Raw genomic sequence first — 25,401 nt, 5'->3', positions numbered from 1 at the left:
ATAGTTGCCTCTCGTGAGTCCCCTGCTGGGAACTGGCCTGCAACCCAGGCATGTGCCCTGACTGGGAATCAAACCATGATCCTGTTTCGCAGGGGCGAGCTCAATCCACTGAGCTACACTAGCCAGGGCACAAAGTGAAAATTTTATTTCTTTGTTTTACCACACCCTCATCTGCTACTTGAGGAGACCATGTGAGGGAAACAACAATTTCATTAGATTCTGGATAGATGTTAAAATGTTACTTTTCTGTCCCATGTAAAGATTTTTACACTTTGTCTGCTTCTTTAAAAAATTATATTTTATTTTTAGAGAGGGGAAAGAGTGAAAGAGAGGAAGAGAAACATCAATCAGTTGCCTCTTGTGTGCCCCCAACTGGGGACCCAACCCAAAACCCAGGCATGTGCCCTGACCTGGAATCAGAACCTTCGGTTCCCAGGTCAGCACCTAACCCACTGAGCCACAGCAGCCAGGGCTAATGTTTCAATATTAATATTTTCAGTCTTTTACTCTCTGACCTACACTCAGCTGGGTGCAGGCCCAGCAGTGATCCAGGTACAGTCACCCCAGGGCCCAGTGCTGCTCTGCCCTGCCCCTGTTGAGTGCCTAGAAAAGCCCAAGGATCAAATGACCAGACTTCAGACTCTCGCGTCTTTCAAAGACCTACATAAGAGAAATGTCCACTCCTAGTTTTGTGTTCTCCATCACGTCATACCAGTCCTTTCCAGCCCCCTCTGGACTTATTTTCAATTCTGAAGATCTACCCAAGATCCTGTTGCTGCCTTATACTCAAGCAAAACTGTTTTCTTGATTATTGTATTTTCTACCCCTTCCAATCACTCTGCTGAAGCTTCTCTGCTGTAAAGACTAATCATCCTACTGCTTGTCTTGTGAAATTTATTTTCTCCACTGTCTGCCTGTGTGTGCATGTGTCTGAGTGTGTATGTGTGAGTTTACTTACATGCTTCTTTCTCTCTCTCCCATCATTTAACAACCTTAAACTATAAAGTATGCTGGGCACTATTCTGTCTCCTGAGGATACGTTATTTACATCTATAACCGTGGTTTCCCAGGAAACACAAATCTTTTTTATATGAAAGCATATCTTTGGAAGACAGAGTCAAGTAAAACATAATTTCATTAGTGCACAATTAATGTCAAAGTAAAAGTGGACACATCTCATGTTCAATTCAGATAGTCAGGAAAGCCTTTCCAGAGGAAAAGAGTTCTGAACTGAGACCTGAAGGATGAGAATAAATTTGAGAATGAAGAGACTCGTGAGAAACCATCCCCTTTAGATAGAAGCCAGTATCTGAAAATGAGAGAGTTCCTGACACATCAAGTACATCACTGTTGGACTTCCGCCAAAATGGAGGCATAGGTGGAAACACTGTGCCTTCTCCCACAACCAAGTTTGAATACAACAAAGGTTTGGAGAACAAAGATACAGCCAAAGGACAGAAAATTGAATTATACGGAAGTCTGACAACTACGAACCGTTCAACGGGGACTGTAGGAGAGGCGGAGCCAGCAGCGGAGCAGGGTCGGGCAGGAAAGATCCCCCGACCTAGGCGCGCAAGTGGCCTGGACCCAGTCAGGGTGTGGGGCAGACTGACCGCAGTTGCACATTCGCGCACAGTGAGACAGACCACGCAGGCCCCAGGGGGTGAGGACTGACGGTGGTGGCACACTCGCGTGCAGTGGGACGAAATGCGTGGACCTGGTGACGGTGGCAGCTGCAGCACCTGTAGCTGTGGCGGCGGGAGGCGGCTGGCGGCAGACGGGAAGCCATTGTTCCTCTTTGACCCCGCCCCCACATACAACGTCACAACCCAGCGACTTAGTTGCCCTGCTCTGGTGAAAACCTAGGGCTCCGATCCTGCTACGTAACAGGCAGGAACAGCCCAAAAGATGGCGCAAGAACTCAAAGTCCCAGAGCCAATAACTCTCAGTGACCGAGAAATTGCCAGCCTCTCAGAAGCACACTTCAAAACACTGTTTATCAGGATGCTCGCGGAACTGGTAGATTATAGTCACAAATTAGAGGAACATATGAAGGCTAAACTAATTGAAATGAAGGGAGATGTCCAGGAAACCAATAGTGATGGAAAGGAAACTGGGACTCAAATCAATGGAATGGACCAGAAGGAAGAACAAAACATCCCACCAGAAAGGAATGAAGAAATGAGAATTCAAAAAAATGAGGAGAGGCTTAGGAATCTCCAGGACATCTTTCAACGTTCCAACATCCGGATTATAGGGGTACCAGAAGGGAGAAAGAAACAGCCATGAGTGGAAAACCTATTTGAACAAATAATAAAGGAGAACTTCCCCAGTCTGGCAAAGCAAATAGACTTCCAGGAAATCCAGGAAGCTCAGAGAGTCCCAAAGAAGTTGGACCCAAGAAGGAACACACCAAGGCACATCATAATTACATTAGCCAAGACCAAAATGAAGGAGAGAATCCTAGAAGCAGCAAGAGATAAGGGGACAGTCACCTACAAAGGAGTGCCCATCAGACTGTCAGCGGATTTCTCAAAAGAGACCTTACAGGCAAGAAGGGGCTGGAAAGAAGTATTTCAAGTCATGAAACCCAAAGACCTACATCCAAGACTGCTCTATCCAGCAAAACTTTCATTTAGAATGGAAGGACAGATAAAGTGCTTCTCAGATAAGGTCAAGTGCAAGGAGTTCATCATCACTAAGCCCTTATTATATGAAATGCTAAAGGGACTTATATAAGGAAAAGAAGATGAAAAATATTAACAGTGACAGGACAGCAAACACACAGTTATTAACAACCACACCTAAAACAAAAGCAAACCAAGAGGACAGCTAGATCAGGAGTGGAACCATAGAAATGAAGAACACATGGAGGGTTAGAAACAGGGGAGTGGGAGGAGGAGAAGAGGGGGGAGAAGGCACAGAAAATAGCATAGATGGTAGGTAGAAAATAGATAGGGGGGAGGGCGAGAATAGTGGGGGAAATATAGAATCTAAAGAACTTGAGACACGTGGTTATAAACTAAGGGGTGGAAATGGTGGGAGAGGGAGTGTGCGGGTAGAGGGGAATGAAGGGGGGGGGAATAGAATAACTGTAATGGTATAATCAATAAAGTATATTTTAAAAAGTACATCACTGTTGCTGGGCTTGAGAACTGGCAAAAGATATTCAGATGATGAGGATGGGGGTGAGGCAGAGGGGAAGCAGAGTACATTTCATAAATGTATTAAGACATTTTAATGAAGGAGTATGGAAACATTAGCTGGTTTTAGGCTACAGGTAGGTCCAGATTGAGGCTATGAAAGGGTCCCTCAGAAAGCACTGTGGCAAATGGTTTGGAGTAGACTAGACAGGCTGCAGGGAGGCTGGCTTTTTATCTAGTTGTATTACTGGAGGTAAGAGTTGACAGATGGGAAAGTGTAGTCATAAACTGGTAGTAAGCCAGTGATGCACCCAATAAACACCACCCATTGGTCATAGTGGACATAAAATTCTGTGCTGGGAGGATGAGAGGGTGTATCCAAAGCAGGTAGGAAGATCTGTTTTAGACAGCAGGATGGCTGGTGGTAAGAATAAATATACTAGGCAGGGGTAGGAACAGATCCGGGTGTTAGTTGGTGATTGATTGAAACACTTGAGGAAGTCCATACTCTGATGGATGTTGCGGCTGGGTCTGCTGATCACTCGGGTTGCAGAAAAGGTGGTGTGTGATGCTGACAGGGAGCTCACTGCACATTGAGTTTTAACATCTATGACTCTGAGAACCATATGAGGCTTTGACTTCTGAACTAGGAATTGTGAGCTGAAAGTATAGTGTTGTAGTTTAGAAAGAAATGTGAAAACAAATGTAAATCTGGTTGATGTAGGTGGTAATTGAAAGTGTGTTGGCCATAGTTGGTGTGTGCATTGGGTATTGGGCAGATGGTAGATAGAGCCAGAGCTCTTCAAGGTCAAGGTAATGTTCATTTTCCCTGTTGAGCTAAAGTTTATGGTCCACACTTGACCTACCTTGGCTTCTCAGCAGGAAGGTAGGTCAATTAATTGCATGTCTGCAGTTCCTGTTTTCCAAAAAATAATAATGATTCCTAATCCTGTTGTGTGAGAAAGCTTCCAGATTGCTTTCATTTAAATTTCCCCGGAGAAATTTGGAGAAAGAAATGTATATTCCAGTTTTTATCAAAGGACCAATGTGTTAACCTATCAATCATCAATTATTTTCTAAAATTAGTCTGATCCTTATGTCAAATGGAGCCACAGCTGCTGTGCCAAAGAAACCGCCTTGCACAGCTTATGCCTTTAACCTTTGGATGTTAATGCAGCAAAGTCACCTGTGGATGGAGCCTAAAGCAACTCAGTGTCCCACAGAACTCTTTGTTAGGATGACAGGAAAGCAGATATTATGACCACAGGACTGATAGTTATGGAATGAAAATTAAAAATGTCACTCTGTTATGTTATCTGCAACAATAGCAATAAATGCCTTTCTTCCATTCATGTAATCGTTCCTCTTCCTTTCCTCATAAATAGCCCCTACGTTTGTCTCCTGATCAGAACATTATTTCAGCTTCTGCCAGAGTCAAGGCTTCCCTAACAGCTACTTCTTTTCTCCGACCTCAATTGAGTGTTTGTTGCCTCTGCCTTTCAAAGGCTTATTCTTCTTAGGTTAACAATGATGTACCTGATACACCAGAGCCTATGCCTCATATACATCTCAGAGTCACAGAGGCTAAAACACCAAACAATGGGGAGTCCACTTTAGGAGAGTTAGATTCTTCCAAACAACCAAACATCGATTGCAAACATAATATGAATTAATCTTTTAAGTAATCACGATATATGACAAATCCATCCAAATGCTGTGAGTGCTTTAAAAACAGGCACATGCTATCGTTAAAATGATTATGGTCACAACGAACTAACTCCATTTACCGAAATGTGTTTCCCTGTTACCTGTATCTGGATTTGGGCCCTCCCCTTCTTCTACTTGCAGTGTAATTCCGCTTTCGCTTCTTATTTCTTGCTTGGATTCGAATTTGATTTTCCTGACCTAGCAAGTTCGATTACTTTCTCAGACTCTCTAAGGTGATAGTTGGAGGCTGAATCTGGGAGATGCAGGGTCATAAACAAGGAATCTGCATGGACTTCCGATGTTTTCCTGCAGGGGCCTGTTCCTACCCTTGGAAAGAGCCTTTATCAGAGTTGTGGCTTGAGCTGACCAAACAGATATTTTGATATTTAAATTTGACTGTCCCCACTTTGTGCTGTTTCCTGATGCCTCCCTCAGTGGCAAGTCTCTGACCAGAATGTGTGTGGGGGTTTGTGAGGTCCATCTTCCAAGAGAGCAGAGGCATCTTGTTGTTAAAGTTATGGTTTCTGTGTTGCCATAGAGATTTGTTTTCAGAAGAATCCAGTGAGAGTTGGCAAAAGCAGATACATTGGGACATTGGTAGTTCAGTGGTAGAATTCTTGCCTCCCACACAGGAGACCCAGGTTCAATTCCCAGCCAGGGCACATGTGGTCTCCTTTTAGAACCTGACATCTGCACCCATTCAGTCTGCCAAGAGATCAGGAGGAGAAGCTCACAAAAACTGTGCCCACACCGGGTTAGAGGCTCCAGCGGTNGATGCAGGGTCATAAACAAGGAATCTGCATGGACTTCCGATGTTTTCCTGCAGGGGCCTGTTCCTACCCTTGGAAAGAGCCTTTATCAGAGTTGTGGCTTGAGCTGACCAAACAGATATTTTGATATTTAAATTTGACTGTCCCCACTTTGTGCTGTTTCCTGATGCCTCCCTCAGTGGCAAGTCTCTGACCAGAATGTGTGTGGGGGTTTGTGAGGTCCATCTTCCAAGAGAGCAGAGGCATCTTGTTGTTAAAGTTATGGTTTCTGGGTTGCCATAGAGATTTGTTTTCAGAAGAATCCAGTGAGAGTTGGCAAAAGCAGATACATTGGGACATTGGTAGTTCAGTGGTAGAATTCTTGCCTCCCACACAGGAGACCCAGGTTCAATTCCCAGCCAGGGCACGTGTGGTCTCCTTTTAGAACCTGACATCTGCGCCCATTCAGTCTGCCAAGAGATCAGGAGGAGAAGCTCACAAAAACTGCCCACACCGAGTTAGAGGCCCCAGCGGTCCACCCAATCACTGAATTTATTCAACTAGTCAGCCTGCCCAGCCTTTGCCAGGCCCAACGAGATTCCAGGAAGGATCTTGTTCCCCTGGCCTTGTGTGTGTCAAGACCTCTTGCTCCGAAACGGACGTTCTTTTGAAAAGGGGGAAAAATGAACTGCAGAATCTGGGAACCAGCACTTGTGGGGTCTTGCCTAATTCCTCTTGGATATGCCTTTGAATGGACTGCAATTTGAGAATGCCAAGAGTATGATTCATTTTCATCCCAGAATCTTTGGAGAAGTCCCCTAAGGGACAGTAGTTTTAAATACAAGACTGGTGACGTTTGAGAAGTTTCCCCTCTCCCCTCTTACTGTTTTAAAGATAAAGTAGATTTATTTAATTTCAAGAGATTCCTGAGTGTGAGATTGTCATAACTCTACATTTTAAGTGTACAGCAACCGTGACGATGCTGTGTTGTTAGCATCAAAGTCCTTTTATTCATTTATTTATTTGAACTCCCTTGAATATCCAAAATTTAATCAATAAGTTCTGAACTGTGGTACAAGTTCTTGTTTTTATCTTTGTAGACAGGAATCGGGATTTAGATGGTGGGGGATGGGGACAGCAGGAATTCTGATTTCTGTGAAAGGATATGATGAATTACAAGATAAAGTTTTTAAAGACTGCAACGTCCCCAGATCTTCCCTTTACTGTTTTCTGAAGAAAATGCTGTCTTTGACTTCCTTCCTTAGAAGAAGCTGGAAGGGTGGGGTGGGGGGGGCAGGGGGGAGAAGACCCACAAGACAAGGACTGCAGGATAATTTTATTATTATTATTATTAATGATTTTAGAGAGGGGGGAAAGAAATCTGCTTGTTGTTCCACTTACCTACACACTCATAGGTTGACGTTTGCACATACCCTGACTGGGATGGAACCAGAAACCTCAGAACATACAGGAAGGTGCTCTCAGGAACTGAGCCAGATGGCCAGGCTACAGGAGAATGTTGCTAATTTCCTGAAGGAAAGGGAGGAAAGAGGAGCTGTGGCTTGTGAAATGAGCAATGGGAAAGCAGAGGAGGCATGGGAATAGTTATGGCTTGGCCCATAGGCCTTTCAGAGCATTCAAATAATGCAAATAAAGGAGCTTAGTTGAGCTTTTCTTTTCAAGTACAGTTAGGTCGCCGGGGAATACTCTCTAAGCTCACATCATGCTAAAGCTCAGCTTCATGGGCCTCATCTCTGTAGGGTTGTCCTTGGAGATGAAGAGTAATCAGTGAAGAGTAATGTCCACTCCTTTCTCTTAAAACAGCATCTTGAAATCTCAACAACATTCTCTCCACCATAAGATTCATTGTGGGGTGGGAGGAGAGTTTGAAATCATGTTTAACATACATAAGGGAAAATGCACAGAACCTGTAGGTACAATATACCAGATGATTATAAATCACACCCCTGTGGGACCTACACACAGATGAAGAAGTAAAATAGTATTAGTCCTTTGGTCTAATTCCTCCCATGCTTTACTAGGTCATAACCTTCTACCTCACCCCCCTCTTCCACTTCATTTCCCCCCACCCCACCTGTAAGTTCTCTCATTAGGGTTTCATTTTTAATGTCCTGTATTGTTAATGGATTTGAGTACTATTATATGTTTGTTAGCCACTTGGATTTTTTTCTTATAAGGTTCTTATCCCCAAGACCCTGGTTATTTTTCTCTAGTTCTGCGTGTCTTTTTCTTCTTCTTTTATAAGAGAATTCATTAGGAACATTGGCAGGAAAATCTCAGATATTCCACGCAGCAAGATTTTTACTGATACGTCCTCCAGAGCAAGGGACATAAGGGAAAGAATAAACAAATGGGATCTCATCAAACTTAAAAGCTTCTGCATGGCTAAGGAAAACAGTATCAAGATAAAAAGACAACCAACTGTATGGGAAAACATATTCGCCAATGACACCTCAGACAAAGGTTTAATCTCCAAAATATACAAAGAACTCACTCAACTCCACTCAAAGAAGACGAGCAACCCAATNAGAGAGGGGGGAAAGAAATCTGCTTGTTGTTCCACTTACCTACACACTCATAGGTTGACGTTTGCACATACCCTGACTGGGATGGAACCAGAAACCTCAGAACATACAGGAAGGTGCTCTCAGGAACTGAGCCAGATGGCCAGGCTACAGGAGAATGTTGCTAATTTCCTGAAGGAAAGGGAGGAAAGAGGAGCTGTGGCTTGTGAAATGAGCAATGGGAAAGCAGAGGAGGCATGGGAATAGTTATGGCTTGGCCCATAGGCCTTTCAGAGTATTCAAATAATGCAAATAAAGGAGCTTAGTTGAGCTTTTCTTTTCAAGTACAGTTAGGTCGCCGGGGAATACTCTCTAAGCTCACATCATGCTAAAGCTCAGCTTCATGGGCCTCCTCTCTGTAGGGTTGTCCTTGGAGATGAAGAGTAATCAGTGAAGAGTAATGTCCACTCCTTTCTCTTAAAACAGCATCTTGAAATCTCAGCAACATTCTCTCCACCATAAGATTCATTGTGGGGTGGGAGGAGAGTTTGAAATCATGTTTAACATACACAAGGGAAAATGCACAGAACCTGTAGGTACAATATAGCAGATGATTATAAATCACACCCCTGTGGGACCTACACACAGATGAAGAAGTAAAATAGTATTAGTCCTTTGGTCTAATTCCTCCCATGCTTTACTAGGTCATAACCTTCTACCTCACCCCCCTCTTCCACTTCATTTCCCCCCACCCCACCTGTAAGTTCTCTCATTAGGGTTTCATTATTAATGTCCCGTATCGTTAATGGATTTGAGTACTATTATATGTTTGTTAGCCGCTTGCATTTTTTTCTTATAAGATTCTTATCCCCAAGACCCTGGTTATTTTTCTCTAGTTCTACGTGTCTTTTTCTTCTTCTTTTATAAGAGAATTCATTAAATATCTTCATTACCAAGTGGTCGTGCCAACCACTAGCAGCCTCTTGAGGCCATGCTGCCCACAAGCCCTAAGACAGACAGTGTGACGATGCAAGGAAGAAAGGTCCCCAGACTGTGCACATGGGTTAAAAGACAGCAGCTGGGTGAGTGATTCTCTGTACATTGGATAGGCCTTGGGGGGGGGGAGAACGCCCGTGGGAATATCTTCTTGGCTCCATGTAATTATTTCTAAAATTATTTTCTTATTTATAAATAGTGGGGAAGGGAGGGAGAAAGAAAGGGAGAGAAACATCAGTGTATGGTTGCCTCTTGTGGGGCCTCACCCCTGGCCTGCAATGTAGGCATGTGCCCTGACTGGGAGTTGAGCTGGTAACCCTTTGGCCCACAGGGCAGCACTTAAGCCACTGAACCACACCAGCCAGGGCTAATTCTTGCCGAAAGAAGGAAGGCACATCCCTGACTGGCATGAGGCCAGTGTGTTGGGCACCTCAGTCAGGGCACATGCCTGGGTTGCAGGCCAGGTCCCCTGTTGCTCCCTATAGATGTTTCTTTCCATATCTTCTCCCTCCCCTTCCTTCTCTCTAATAAACAAATGAACACACACACACACACACACACACAAATGAATAGATAGATAAAATTCTTTTTTAAAAATAGAAAGCAAGCATGCAAGCAAGCAGACACAGCCAGAAGATGGCCAGAGTGGGGCACACGGCAGCTCTCTTTCTCCCTGGCTGCAAGCACAATGAGTGTTGGGTAGGCAGGCATGGCATCAGTGGAAGCACTGCCATTCCCCAATAAACAGGGCTGTGCTTACATTGTTGTTACCAGCCATTCTACTGGCAGGTGGTGACCTAAGAAGGAAAGAAAACAGAAGAGAGCAGAGAAAAAACCTCAGTTTCAGGCAATCCAGGACACTGTGCCAATTGCCAGAATCCTTGAACCGCGATGGTAACAAGCTAGGGAAAGTTGCTCTTGAGCATTCGATTGTTGGCAAAACTGTGAGAAAGGTATTTAACATTGCTAGGTTGGCTCCAGGTGCATAAAATAGCAGTCTCTTCCCCACAGAGCTGCCGAGGATGTAAGTATAAGACTCTTCTGTGCAGCAGTATTTTTATAATGAAATAAAAAGAGCAGGACCAATTTATTATTCAACAATGACGTGATGATGTGACTGCCTTTTGAGCTGGGCATTTGGGTGGTGGGTCCCCACGCAGGTTCCACTTGTGCACGGAGGGTTGTTACTTCTGTCTGGGGCCCATATGCTCGGGCCCCAGGATGTTCATCTGCAAGGTGAACATCGGCAGGGTGTTCAGATTTGATTTATCCAAGTGTCAGAAGAACTTTAAAGAGTATAATCATCGCAAGGCCGGAGGCCCAAAGCATTCAGTAAGGCAGCTGGTAAAGAGCTTTCAGTGGATAATTCGTATGAATTTGAAAAGGTAGAAATGAACCGGTCAAATACCAGCAAAAGCTGTGGAATAGAACCCTTGATGCAATGAAGAGTCGAAGAGATCAAACGGAAACGCCAAGCTGAACTTCCAATGAGCACGTTGAAGAAAATAAAGAACTACAGCAAGTTCAGGACATCACAGAAGTCAAGGAAAACACGTATTTCATGCGGGCGCCCTTTGCCTGCAAGGGAGAGCCGCTGGGAGACTGAAGGGTACCGGAATTACAGCAGGGCGTGGACCTGGCAGTTGGCCCTAACAACCTCAGTGTCCCGAACCATTTCCACGGGCACCCTGGAAAATCTCCTTTAGAGACCTAGGACATCTAAACTATCGATTTATTTTTCACATCAGGTGACTCAAATGAAAGGCGATTAAAAATACATTTCTTCTTCGTTGCTGTCTGCAAAACACCGGATATTATGGATGCTAGATGGCACCTCAGTGTTAAACCCTGTCTAACAGGTGTACTTACTTCAAGCATGAAAATTCCCTAAATGCAGAAGTGAATTGTGAACACAAAATGGCCCTGCCACTTGTACCGTGGCACCAGGCGGCATTTCAATGCATTCAGACGATGGAAATGTAATTGTTTAAAAACAACGAGTTGGACATCCTGACGGCTCATTGGTGATGAAAACACTAGGAGCTCAGCTGTCTGCGGCCCCCTCGCACACGTGTCCTTATTTAAAGCTCAGAACAGCCCACGGAACCGTGTGATCTGCTGTGGAGGCTGAGAGGTTCCGGGACGCGAAAGGAAGAAAGACCGAAGGAAGCCCAGGACAGAAAACGAAGAAACGGACGGCGGTGGGGGCAGGAGGACAAAGGGTGCGGGGTGGGGGAGGGAGAGGGGAGGGGAGCAGGGGGAGAGCGGAGACCACCGCAGCCAGGTGAGACTGAGAACGCGGTGAGACAGCCCGGCGGAGAGGGGGCGCCTTTGCTTCTCAAGCCTCTGCGACCAGCCGCACCTGTGGGAAGGCGCACCCTCTTTCCCTCCGTCTCAGACCGGGCGGTGCAGAGAGGCTGTCCCGTATCACCTCTCCTCTGCCCAGGGACCCCCGAGGGGAGGATGGGCCCGCGGCAGTGCAGCCCCCTGGCCGTCTGGCGCCATGAGTCCCGGCTTGTGGCGGAGCCTGTGCCCGGTGTCTCTCGTGGGTAAGAGCGGACGCCACAGAGCACAGCCCCGCTGCTCCCCGAGGAGCAGTAAGAGCGCCGTGGGGGCGCGCGACCAGGTCCCCGAGGGAGGAGCGACGCATCGGGCCGGGCCCCCCGGAGTGAGGATAAGCGGCAAGGGAACCGGCCGCCCTCCTGCCGCCGCAGGTTCTGTCCCCTCCGGTTGTTAGAAAAGGTTGATCCAACCCGCTTTGCGAGCGGGGGTTGGCGGCTGGGTCCAGTCCGACGGGTGGGGAGTGTGTGTGTTTGGTGGGGGGGGGGGGAGTCTGTCCCCAAGAACATACCTGGGGTGGAAAAGAGGAGCAGGGAGAAGGGAAAGCGGGTGTGGGAGGAGAAGCAGCCGGCTCCCGGGGCAGGGACAGAGGGCGCGCGGGGATGCGAGGCGGGAGCCGGGAGCCTCCAGCTGAAGGCAGGGCTCGGGCCTGAATGTTCCGGGAAGGGGGCGCCTCCTCCGCACCCGGCAGGGGAGGGACGGCGGCCCCCGGCGGAGCTCAAGGTCAGGCAGCGACTTCCAGCTTCGCCAGCACCGCGCGCTCCACGGCCTTCCTGGTGCTTCCCGGGCGTCTCCGCGCAGCCCACCGCGCCCTGGGGAGAGGGCAGGTGGAGCGCACCCTGGACAGATGGCGCCTTAGGCAGAGGGGTCCACACACTTGGGTCAGGAAACAGGAGAGCAGGGAAGATGGTGGAGCGCTGGCCGGGGCGAACCCACGCGCCGTGGGGCCGGAGGGGGGCCGGTGCGGTACCGCGGAAGAGATGCTGCCTTTCACCAACTGGGGAGGTCGAGGAAGACCCCGAACGGACCTCGCTCCTCCCGCCGCCCCTCCCCCCCGCAGCAGAAATCGCTCGGTCGTTTCCCCCGTGAGGGGAACAGAGGGGTGAGCGCTGAGGGGATGCAACGGCCAAGGCTCGTCTGGGGAGAACCACCGTCTTCATTGCGCTGTGTCCTCTGCCAGGTGCGAGTGAGCGCACGCCCTCCGAGCACCGGGAACGCACAGGGAGCGCGCCTTCCGGTCCCTGCCACGCACACTCACGGTCACCGCCCATCCCGGGACAATAGGTGTGGTGATAATAATGTGGTGATAATAGGTGATAACAGGGTGTGGGCCGTGCCACCGAGGTGTGCACCGTCTGGGGTTGATCTCCTTTCTGCTGGGGCAGCCGTCAGCGTGTCCCATTTGGTGCTCACCTCACAGGCTGCCTTTGTTGGGTGGGTTCACATCACCTCCCCACAGGGCTGGACAGTTGTCCCCACGGGGACCACCCGGAGGCACCTCTTCTGAGGGCGGAGCGGCCACTTTCTGAGCGGATCACGCTGAGGAGGCCCAGGCAGGGCGGCCAGCCGCGCTCAGGACCACCTCTCGGTTACTCCGGGCTGCGCGCCCTGCAGGCCACCGGGAGGCGAGGTCGGTGCAGCTGTGCGACCCTGCGCGAGACGCCGAGGAGCCCGGTAGAGCCCCCTGTGCTGGCGAGCGGGAGGCTGCGGTGGAGCCACGCAAGACCAGGGCTTCCAGACACACGGGCTGCCCCTGCGGGAGACGAAGAGTGGGTGCGAGGAGGAGCCCGGTAGAGCCCCCTGTGCTGGCGAGCGGGCGGCTGCGGTGGAGCCACGCAAGACCAGGGCTTCCAGACACACGGGCTGCCCCTGCGGGAGACGAAGAGTGGGTGCGAGGAGGAGCCCCCAAGAAATAACGCCACATTCCTGTGGGCCGGATGTCCCTGGGTGCAAAAGTGGTTCCCTGACCGGGAATCGAACCCGGGCCGCGGCGGTGAAAGCGCCGAATCCTAGCCACTAGACCACCAGGGAGTGCGCCGGCACTCCCTGTCCCCCTGGCTCAGGCAGAGGATCGTGGCCTCCGTCCTGCACTCTTCGGGCCTTTCCCTTGGGGCTGGGCGAGCGGGCGCCTCCCAGGGGCTCCCGGGGGGGCTTCGGTGAGGCCGAGTCCGCGCCCTTCCTTCTCCGGCAAAGGAGCATCAGCGCCACCCAGACGCGCCCCTCTGCCCGGGGCAGCGAGTGAAGAGAAGGCGGCCTGGTCGGGCGGTGCACCCAGTGGGAGGGGTGAGGCGTGGGGGGAGGGCGCGCGGTGAGACCCGGTCCCGGCCCCAGAAGGTGCCCTGAAGAGGGCGGGGCCGAGGCGGTGGGGACAGAACGCGCTCTCACCCGAGGCTCTGCGGCCTCTTCCTGGACCTGGGTGCGGGCTGTGTCAACTCCCCCCACGACCTGCCGCACCTCCGTTTTGCCACCTGAGTGGATGGAAACACCACCCGTGGATGCCGCAGCTGTACTCGGAGTTCTCGCCCACGTGGGTGGTTCCCCCCCCCCCCCNGGCTGCGGTGGAGCCACGCAAGACCAGGGCTTCCAGACACACGGGCTGCCCCTGCGGGGGACGAAGAGTGGGTGCGAGGAGGAGCCCCCAAGAAATAACGCCACAGCTCCGGGGACGGGATTCCTGTGGGCCAGATGTCCCTGGGTGCAAAAGTGATTCCCGGACCGGGAATCGAACCCGGGCCGCGGCGGTGAAAGCGCCGAATCCTAGCCACTAGACCACCAGGGAGTGTGGCGGTGCTCCCTGTCCCCCTGGCTCAGGCAGAGGATCGTGGCCTCCGTCCTGCGCTCTTCGGGCCTTTCCCTTGGGGCTGGGCGAGCGGGCGCCTCCCAGCGGCTTCCGGGGGGCTTCGCTGAGGCCGAGTCCGCGCCCTTCCTTCTCCGGCAAAGGAGCGTCAGCGCCACCCAGACGCGCCCCTCTGCCCGGGGCAGCGAGTGAAGAGAAGGCGGCCTGGTCGGGCGGTGCACCCAGTGGGAGGGGTGAGGCGCCGGGGGAGGGCGCGCGGTGAGACCCGGTCCCGACCCCAGAAGGGGCCCTGAAGAGGGCGGGGCCGAGGCGGTGGGGACAGAACGCGCTCTCACCCGAGGCTCTGCGGCCTCTTCCTGGACCTGGGTGCGGGCTGTGTCAACTCCCCCCACGACCTGCCGCACCTCCGTTTTGCCACCTGAGTGGATGGAAACACCACCCGTGGATGCCGCAGCTGTACTCGGAGTTCTCGCCCACGTGGGTGGTCCCCCCCCCCCCCCGCGGTGAGTCAGGAACGCGTGTTCTCCCCTCTGTTGCGGGTGCGGACAGGGTTCTGCTCCAGCGATTCTGCACCTCGGTGGGGGCGACCTTGGAACCTGACCAGTTCTCATCCAGAGTCGCCTCCAAGACCAGGCAAAAGCCACACACGGAGAGGAGATACTTAGAAAACACCAGTGACCAAAGACTCTGTAGCTATAATGTATAATGAGCTCCTCTAACCTGATAATAAAAATGTTAAATAGCCCAAGGTTTTTAGAAGGGTAAAAGACACAAAAATGCTTCTTTGGGGAAGAAGATACTCTACAGGTGGCCAACAGCGCATGTAACAGACTGTTCAGTACCTTTAGCTGTCAGAGAAATGAATATTCAAGCCACATGGAGGTAGCTCGACTCCCAGCAGCACAGCTGAAATTACAAGGGGGAAAACACTCGAATCTTGGCAGGACATTGAACAACCACAACTCACACACTTTTGGCGAGGACATGAAATGGTACAACTGCTTTGGCAAAAGCTTGGTTTTCATGAAGTTGTGTGTAAGCTACTCTTTGGTACTGGCCATTCCTCACCTAGGTTTTCCCCAGGAGAGATAAAAACGTGTGTCCACACAATCTGTTGTGGAAAGAAGAATGTTCAAAGCAGCTTGGTTCAAACTAGGCAACAGTGGAAACAGCCCTCATGCTGGTTACCAGATGAATGGTAAACAAAAGGCGGTATATTTCCGCCGGGGAATCCCACCCAGGGGTCAAAGAGCAATGGCATCCAGGATACTCAACAGCGAGTCAAGTCAGAGGTGCCACGCAGAGAGAAAGCGGGCAGGAGAGTGCATTGGCACTGCGATCCCAACTGCACGCAGTTGTAGAAGAGGCAAAGGTAGAGTGAGAGGGGCCTGGACAGTGATCGCTAACAAACAGAGCAGAGGACAATGACGATGACTGTGGTGCTTCTGCATTACTGACTGGGCAGGCACTGGATCCGGGTGCATGTGACAACGACAGCATGACGTGTTCTCCTGTTGGCCCAGTCTAGCGGATGGAAATGTTGAGGCGCTCTCAAAGGTTTCCCAACAGCAGGAGTGAAACCACTGCAGGACCGAAGTAGGGATCAGCATGGGGGTGTTGTGCCCAGAAAGGAAGTCTGGGAAATGGGGACGCTCAGACCTGACCCGGAGCAGGGCTCACAGGCATGTGTTAGAAAGCAGCCCATGTAGGGAGGGGCAGTGGCTGTTTATTCGTCCCAGTGATTGTTCGAGTTTCCCTAGTGACAGGGGACTGTGTAAAGGTGGTTTAGGTTTTGTTTATGTTTTTTGGATGGACTAACCAGAAGTGGCCCAAGTTAAGTTTCACCTGTTTTAACCTTTGCCTGTCTGATTGAGGTGGTTTTCCTGCTCAGGGAATTTTCAAGTCTGATCCTTATTCCCGTGTGTCTTAACGTTTTTTAAATTTATTTTTCAATTACAGTTGACATACAATGTTACAGTAGTTTCAGGCATACAATGGGATTAATTATATGTCTAACGGTGATTAGACATTTACATAACTTATGAACTGATGACCCCCAAAAGTCTAGTACCTATTTGGCACCATACCTATTTATTCCATCATTCTTGACTATATTCCCTATGTGGGACTTGACACCCCTGTGCCTATTTTTATTACCAGCAGTCTGAACTTGTTAATCCTTTTCCCCTCCCCTCAGCCCCTGCCATCTGGCCATCTGTGTCTGATTTGAACAGTTTCCTCCTGCGGGGCACTCTCTCAGCAGCGTCACAAACTGCTGTGGCGTTCCTCTCGGTTACCACCAGTGATGTAGTCAGGCCAAGAATCCCATATTTGCTGTTTCCACCAGTGGAGTCACCAGGATGCAGGGTCACGTGGTCACTGCTATCATCATTTATGTGTCTACTATTGAATCCTCCCAGTTGCCTGATCCTGATGGATCCCTTTTGGCGTGTGAGTGGCTTCCCACAGGCATTTAAAAGTCCTTGAGAGTGTGCTAGATAGGGTGATATGGTGAATGACTAAGGACCAATGGTCAAGGACTGCCAGTGCCAGGCACAGAGATTCCCAGGAGCCAAGGTTCAAGCAGATAAACAGGTCTTCTGAGGAGGTGTCATTTATCTGATGCAAAAAAGAAAAGTTTCTTTCAACCTGGTCTTTAAGATCCTTTAGATTAATTTGAGTAACGAGAGAGAAGTGACATTCCCCAGCAAGGCTAGGTCATGAAGGTCTTTGCTGGGCCGTGGGGGTTATGAAGGACTCTGGTGTTTGGGGGCGGGGCGGGGCGGGGGTGGGTGTGTGACTGAAGAAGAGAGAGCATTTCCTTGCCGGTCCCCAGATGAGGAAGAAGCAGAACTGGCGCGGCTTTGAACGGGAGGAAAAGTCAGGCTGTAGGGCCCCCCCAGACAGCTTTGCCGTGACTCGGATTCCACCCGAGGTTGCTGCGGCCACAATGCAGAGTACTAACCACTACTGGATCAGGTCGTGCTAGGAGTCTGGGAGCCCCACGTCTTCTTGCCCAATGAGCTTTGAAGTCAAACCCTTCAATTGTCCTTACCTGGTCCTCGAACTCCAAGCCCCTTGTTCTCCCCTTTCCTGGTCGCTCTCTGTTTTTCCCTGCCTTCCTCTGAATTGTGTTGCTAAAGCAAAACAGACGACCCCCCCCCCCCCCCCCCCCCCCCCCCCCCCCCCCCCAAACACCCTCCCCCCCTCCCACCCCGCCGTCTCCCCCCTACCGCCCCCCCCCCCGCCCCCAGCAATTCTCAGCGACCCAAATCCGTCCCGGGCCTCCCGGTAAGGTCCCCGTCCTCGTGAAGGACTCCCCGGCTCCTTGCCCCCCTTCTCCTGTGCCCGTGCGTCTCCCTACCAGCTCTTTTCAGCCCGGCTCCTGCGCCGCCGCCGAGCCGGCTGCAGAGTGGAGGGCGCGGAGCGCAGGCCTGCAGACTGCCCGGTGCAGCCAGAGCAAAGTGATCCCTGGAGCCCGTGGGCTGTTCGGCCTCTGCTGACCCGGTGGCTCAGGCCCTCGGGTGTCGAGGACACCTCTCCAGAGGAGGTGCTGTCCTCTGACGCGGCAGTGGAGCGAGGCCAGGGGACCGTTCGTCTGCCCGCTGTATTCGGAATCAGCCAACACACGAGTTTCAAAGGCGACCAACATGCAGCGTGGACTCCACTTGCCCGGTTTTCCGAGGTTCAGGGTCTGCAGGGACCACGGGCCCAGGACGAGCGGCTCCGCCCAGCGGTGACACGGCACCTGCCGTCTGCGGGCTTGACAGTGACCGCGCTCGGGGAGTGTCTGAGGCGCAGCGGGTTTGCTCGGCTCGCCCCCCAGTGGGCTTGTCGGTGGTTCGAGTCCACTCAGAGCCGGTTTCACCTTCCCAGGGGGCAGAGTTCTCTCTGCCTCCCGGCGCCTTCTGTCCGCTTCCTCACTGGAGGGGGCGCCTGCCACTACAGCGCGCACTCGTTCGGGCGCCGGCTCGAGCCTTTCTACAGGGTCCCGGAAAAACGGTATTTGCGCGCTTTCTATAGGATTCCGGTTTTGCTCCTCTTCTCGCCGTCACACATCACTCCTTCCGTGGTGGTCGTTTCAACGCCCTGCGTGGGCCCCGCAGCGCACACCTGGGCCTCCCCACAGTCGCGCGCCCGCTCCCACGCCTCCTTGCCCGCCCTTGCACCGGGGTTGCCGTGCGCGGCTCCTTACACCTGCCCCGAGCCCCCGCCACCCACCACTGTCACTGCTGTTTCGTCTGTCCTGCGTGTTAAAGAGATGTGAGTAAAGAGAAAGACATCTTCCGTCGTGTATATTCTCCCGTGGAGGTGCCGTTTCTGTCTTCGTGTAACTCGGATTTCCGCCTGGCGCCGGTGTCCTTCCCCGCGGAGGACGCCATCTGCGCTCCTCCCTGTGAGGTCCGCGGTGGTGAAGTCTTTCGGCACCTTCGTGTCTGTCCCCGCCGTCATTCCGCTTCTTCTCTGAAACACTGAGGTGGGATTGGAGCTGGGGAGGCGGAGAGTTCCATTTCCACCCCTTCGGCCAGTCCCTTTGAGGTGTGGCTCCACCGTCTTCTCCCTTGCACTCTTTCTGCTGAGAAATCTTACCTAATCTTTATTTTTGTTTTCTGTATGTACCATGGTACACATTGTACATTGGTACAATTGCTTTTGTACCAATTTTTGCTGCCTTCGTGGTGTTTTTCTTTCTAGATTGTTTTAAGAAATGTAAATATAATGTGGCTAGGTGGGGTTTTTTTCCCTTGGGCTGGTGCATTGTGTTCATTTGGCTTTTTGGATCGGTGGTTTTATCATTTTTATCATAATCAGACAGTGCTCTGCCATCCATTGTGGCTTCGAAAATTGTCTCCCCCCCACCCACCCACAGTCTTTACAGGGACTCCAGTCACTGTTTGTTTTAAAAAATTACTTTTGGAATGCCAGTTCCATTTTGGATATTTTCTGTCCTTTGTGGCTTTCTGTTCTCTAAACTTTCCCCCTCTGTAATCTGTAATCTGTAATCTGCTGTTAATCCCATCTGGTGGATTTATTATCTCACCCACCATCATTTCCATCTGTAAAGTTCTATTTCTGGCCTTTAATATATGTCCCACATTTCTGCCTCACTCTGTGCAACACAGCCGTTCTGAAAGGGGGTGTAGACCAACGGGCCTCCAAAACCTCCAGAAACCTTGTTTGGGGGGTGGGGGAGGGGATTCCAGGATCAAGGCACTGTGCCTTGCAGTGCAACTTGGTAGCTAGTGTAATGGCTGTGCCCTGCCCAGGGGCAAGGGGGGCCTGACTTTCAGACTGTGTCCTGACTCCCCATGTCCCCAGGGGAGGAGTTCCCCCTGGATCACTGGGTCTCTCTTGCCCTGAGTGGGGATGGCTGCCAGGAGAATGTGAAGGGTACAGGAAGCAGGCAACTGTAGCTCCTTGTGGGAGGAGTGGGGCATGAGGTCATGTAGGAAGTTCAGGGTCAGGATTCAGAGCTACCAGCAGGCAGCCATGAGAGGAAGAGTCAGGAGGAAGAGCCACAACACATCTGGTAGTGCAGGTAGGTTGGGGCAGGCTGGGGGTAGTGAGACGGGCCACGTGGGCTGTAGGGGCTGGCCCGCCACAGGCATGCTGCTTTGATTGTGCCCACCCCAGTGGACTCCAAAGCCACCAAGGGCTGCCTTGCAAGACGCTGACATGCTGCCTCACAAACCCCAGCTCTCTGCACTCTCGGGACCTGTGCCTTTCCTGGACTTGACCATGATGCAGCAGAAATGACATATGTTTTCCTGGACTATAACATGGAGGCTGATGACAACGTACCCCAGATCCTGAAGGAGAGAGCTGCTGTGTGAGGGGGCAACTCTGCCTTCCAGAGAGACTGGAGAACTGTGTGGGAGACTGCAGCCTGCTTAAGGAAACGGGGAACTCTTGGTCGAGGTTTTGGCTGATAACCTTGTGGGGAACAAGGGAAGTGCTGGGTTTGGTGGGAAAGGAGGGCTGTGAGCATAAGTGCTGTGAGCCCCGCCCCCCCACGGTTGGAATACTGTAAATAAAAACCTGTTTCTTCCAGCGTGAATTGCTGGGTCATTCACCAGGGCACCACGTGGACGGGCCCCTGACTGCGCAGTTACAATACTCACTGTTTTAGAGTCTTTTCTGCACATTTTGACATCTTGTCAGCTCTGGTTCAGTTGGACTGATTGGTTCTTCTCCTCATCATGGGTCCTCTTCTCCTGCCTCTTGGCATGGCTGGCGTTCTTTGATTGAATGGCAGACAGTGTCAAAGTGTATTTTGCGAGTCCTGGCTGTTTCGGTATTTTTACACAGTTTCTTGAATTTTTTCTGTGGAGTGTAGTTTAGTGGCTTGTCAACAGTTCGATCCCTTTGGACCTTGCTTTTGTGATTTTTCTTTAACGGAGCTCCACCTAGGGCTGATGATCCTCACTCCCGAGACAGCTGGCAAAGTGGTTCCCGGTGGCCCATGAATTCTGAGTTGTTCAGCCTGCCTGGAGTCGGGTGTGATTTTGTGTGTGATTTCAGCCTATAAGGAAGACTGGGGTCATAGATGAGAAGGTCAGGGGGATTCTGGATCTAAAGATAAGTGGGCAATGTGCCTCAGAGGCAAGAAAGGAGGCCTGGTTTGTTGTGGTGAGGGGGCTTGAGGTAGTATTCAAAGCCCACCCTTGGGCTTGGGGAATGACCAAATGCAGCTTGGCTTCCGAAAGATAACAGATTGTTTCCACCAGGTTTCAAACTGGGGCCTTTGGGCCTTCAAGGCAGACGCCATAACCACCACACTAGGGAAAGAGGGCAAACTCCTGTGCCCGACCATATAGATGAAAACCTTACAAACTGCTAGGCCTATTCTGGCCATCAACGTTTTGAACTGAGAAACACCCGGGTTCATTCCTGGGGCCAGGATATGCGGCTCCAAGAGGCCCTGGCTTGTGCTTTTGTGACTCTCTCCCCCAAACCTCCCTCCTCCACCCACCCAGACCCCGCAGGCCCCACAGTTTGGCTTGGAGATCCCGCATGAAACTCGGGTTTCCAGTTGCTGAACTCCGTGCCCAGGTGCAAGAGTGGTCCCCACAGACACCTCTGATCCCGGCAGCGTAGCTGTGTCTGAGCCCCCGCCCACTGCCCAGCAGCATGGACTCTGCCCCTCCCCGCTCCTGCAGAGCGGCGCCGCTGGGACCCTTTTCTCTGCGCTGGGCGGTCAGTGCTCTTGTGTGCTCACCAGCCACAGGTTCCTCGAATGCACCCAGGAACCGCTGGTACCGCTGTGCCCACCCTCCCTCCCCTGTATTCTGAAGCACCGGACCTGCTCACTCTTCCTGCACAAGCTCTTTCCTCTCAAGGCTTCTCCCCTGTCCTCGCAGCAACAGGGACGTCTCTTTAGTAGCCTCTGGCCAAAAGGGGCTTCTTCAGTCCCTGCCTGGGCTGCTCCAAAGCCACTGACAGAGGTCTCTGACCATGACCATCTGACGGGTCCACTAAAACGCAGGCCAGGGAATGGAGGGATGCACAGCCAGCACCAAGAAACAGTTTGAAAGGGCCCAGAGCTGCAGAGTGGAATAGGCATGACTGGGGAGGGGGAAGCTCCTGACCCTCTTCGTTTCCTAAGCATCTGTTTCCACCCGACCTTGTGAGTCTGAGACGCAAGTGGGCTGCCCTGGAGTATCTCGTTGGCTCTGCTGCCAGAACTGAATAGGCTAGCGGTGACATTTGGTGTGACCACAACCATCTTCACAGATGCCATTCATGGCTTGGAAGAAGGTAGGGACAAAAACCCTAGAAAGGAGAGTTTTAAAGTTGCTCCTTCCCTGTCTTCCACATCTGAGTGTGTGTGAGACCACAGTGTGACTTTTCATTTTACTTGATTTTTGAGAGAGAGGAAGGGAGACACAGAGAGAGACATCAACTTGTTGTTCCACTTACTTATGTGTGTTCATGGGTCGGTGAGGGCGACCTCTAACCAGCTGAGCCCTCGGGCGGACCCACAGCACCATGGGGACTGTTGTGTAGCACAGCCGCTTCCCTAACAGTTGGCAGTTTCCGTAAAGTTAAAAAGACACCGACCCTGTCCCCTGGTAGCACTACTTCTGTTTGCATCGCAGTGCATGCTTCCAAAAAGAGTTGTGAAAACAAAGTTCATAGCCATGCCATTTGGACTAGGGAAAAACTGGATAAAACCCAAAACAACAGAAGTGATACACACACTGTTGTATATTCACATAATAAGTTAGTGCTCTCCCATAAAAACAACCTCCTGTCCTTCTGCTCTTCCTCTTCCTCACCCTCTTCTTTCTCCTTCCTCTTCCATTTCTTCTTACTTAAAGTGTTGCTGTTTTCTCTGACTCCTAGCAGCTGCCCTCTTCCTAGCCTCTCACTCTCTTGTCCTTGCCAAGAAGTGGCAAAAGGCCCGAGGGGAAAAGGCAGAGACTTAGTTTCATTCCAATGAGCTTCTCACTCTCTTTCTGAAGCTGACTTTTCAGTCCTAGCTTCATTGGTAATTTTCCTAAGACTTCAAAGAGAATTCCTTTAATTTTAAATAAAGACTTCATTTAGTTTTTTTTTCCAGTTGATTGCTCCTTCGTTAGAAATACTTCATTGTAACTAAAACAGGCAATCTTGGATATCTTCCACATAAATTATATTTTGCTCCTTTGTTTTCTTAAAACCAAACAAAAATAGGTATTATCTCATACTTGGGTTAAGTCTGACTTGATGTTAAAGGTTCTGTCTTGAAGTGTGTGCAAAAGACTGTCTATCCCGGTGAGCGGAGCCTCACACCTGTGAGGGCCAAGAATTCACTGGTGTCGGCTCCAGCTCCCTGCTGCAGCACCTTCTCTGTCCCTCGAATCACCATCAACATAATCAAATAACCAATTTCCTGATTCTGTTTGCTAGTATTGGAGAGTAGAGGCTAATGAAACCATTTAGCACTCTAGTTTATTCTGGTGGTGTTGAATGTCAGCAGGGGCACAGTTAGAAATGGAAAGAGAAGACTTAACGATATCAGCTTTCTTAGAGTTTTATTATGTGACCACATGGTCCACTGAACACCCCTGAGTGGATGCAGGCCGTCAGCACCCCTTGTTGCAGGGGAAGCACTGAGGCCCTGGAAGGCTGAGCGCACCTTTGTACCAGTTGGCTGGTCTCCGAGATGCTGAGAGCCAGCTCTCAGACCCAGGCGGTTCGCCTGCAGAGCCCTTGGTCTTAACACTCATGCTCAGTGACGGGGGAGACGACTTCACTAAGATTTGCCTCCCCTCTTGATCAAGGTCCAAGATTTTGAAGAGAAAACCCAAGAATAAAAATAAAGCCTACAAAAGAAACTCAGAATTAGTGAGTGAAATAAAGAAGAAGAGCAAATATAACCATTTCATCTTCCCCAGAAATAGCCTCCATGGCTCCAGGGCTGATGCAATCTCATCTCCCAAACAGTGTTTGTAAGCCTAGAGTATCCTACCTTTTTTAAATTTAAATTTCTTATTGAGGTATAATTGACATGTATCATTATGTTAGTTTCAATCACAGAATGATTTGATTTTATATCTGTGTATATAGCAAAGTGATCACTGTAATAAATGTAGTTAACATCTCACCATACATAGTTACGCAATTTTTTTCTTGTAATGACACCTTGAAGATCTGCTCTTTGAACACCTTTCAAATATGTGATACTGTGTTGTTAAGTATAGTCCCCATGCTGTGCATCACATCCCCGGGACTTATACATTTTGTAACCAAAAGTTTCTAGCTTTTGACTCCCTTTACCCAATTTGACACCCCACCCACCCCCACCCTATGCCTCTGGCAACCACCAATCTAAGGAATAGGAAATAGATANTTGGGTTAAGTCTGACTTGATGTTAAAGGTTCTGTCTTGAAGTGTGTGCAAAAGACTGTCTACCCCGGTGAGCGGAGCCTCACACCTGTGAGGGCCAAGAATTCACTGGTGTCGGCTCCAGCTCCCTGCTGCAGCACCTTCTCTGTCCCTCGAATCACCATCAACATAATCCAATAACCAATTTCCTGATTCTGTTTGCTAGTATTGGAGAGTAGAGGCTAACGAAACCATTTAGCACTCTAGTTTATTGTGGTGGTGTTGAATGTCAGCAGGGGCACAGTTAGAAATGGAAACAGAAGACTTAACGATATCAGCTTTCTTAGAGCTTTATTATGTGACCACATGGTCCACTGAACACCCCTGAGTGGATGCAGGCCGTCAGCACCCCTTGTTGCAGGGGAAGCACTGAGGCCCTCGAAGGCTGAGCGCACCTTTGCACAGGTTGGCTGGTCTCCGAGATGCTGAGAGCCAGCTCTCAGACCCAGGCGGTTCGCCTGCAGAGCCCTTGGTCTTAACACTCATGCTCAGTGACGGGGGAGACGACTTCACTAAGATTTGCCTCCCCTCTTGATCAAGGTCCAAGATTTTGAAGAGAAAACCCAAGAATAAAAATAAAGCCTACAAAAGAAACTCAGAATTAGTGAGTGAAATAAAGAAGAAGAGCAAATATAACCATTTCATCTTCCCCAGAAATAGCCTCCATGGCTCCAGGGCTGATGCAATCTCATCTCCCAAACAGTGTTTGTAAGCCTAGAGTATCCTACCTTTTTTAAATTTAAATTTCTTATTGAGGTATAATTGACATGTATCATTATGTTAGTTTCAGGCACACCACAGAATGATTTGATTTTATATCTGTGTATATAGCAAAGTGATCACCGTAATAAATGTAGTTAACATCTCACCATACATAGTTACACAATTTTTTTCTTGTAATGACACCTTGAAGATCTGCTCTTTGAACACCTTTCAAATATGCGATACTGTGTTGTTAAGTATAGTCTCCAAGCTGTGCATCACATCCCCGGGACTTCTACATTTTATAACCGAAAGTTTCTAGCTTTTGACTCCCTTTACCCAATTTGACACCCCACCCACCCCCACCCCATGCCTCTGGCAACCACCAATCTAAGGAATAGGAAATAGATAGGTGGGGAAGAGTGCAGTTCCTGGGGGAGAAAAATCCTTTACTCTGTGCCTCCTCCTACTTTCCTACCTACTACAGGTGTTTGTAAGTGCAGGTTTGGTTTTCTTTGGACCTAACCTTGCCTTTCATCTCAGGTATCCCCAGGGTCTGTGTGGATCCCTG

The 25,401-nt window shown here is 50.3% G+C and overlaps 2 non-coding genes across 2 annotated transcripts; both read right to left on the bottom strand.

Moving 5' to 3' along the window:
* Positions 1 to 13,419: 13,419 nt before the first annotated feature.
* Positions 13,420 to 13,491, bottom strand: TRNAE-UUC (transfer RNA glutamic acid (anticodon UUC)). The gene has a single exon. It is a non-coding gene; the product is annotated as a tRNA-Glu (tRNA).
* Positions 13,492 to 14,167: 676 nt separating this feature from the next.
* On the bottom strand, positions 14,168 to 14,239 carry TRNAE-UUC (transfer RNA glutamic acid (anticodon UUC)). Its single transcript has one exon. It is a non-coding gene; the product is annotated as a tRNA-Glu (tRNA).
* Between the last annotated feature and the right edge of the window lie 11,162 nt (positions 14,240 to 25,401).

The sequence above is a fragment of the Sturnira hondurensis genome, unplaced genomic scaffold, assembly GCF_014824575.4.
Source record: "Sturnira hondurensis isolate 20B ecotype Veracruz unplaced genomic scaffold, ASM1482457v3 Scaffold0006829, whole genome shotgun sequence".
In the NCBI taxonomy this organism is placed as follows: domain Eukaryota; kingdom Metazoa; phylum Chordata; class Mammalia; order Chiroptera; family Phyllostomidae; genus Sturnira; species Sturnira hondurensis.
Note: the sequence above shows the minus strand (reverse complement) of the source record. Positions and strands in the feature narration are given on the sequence as shown.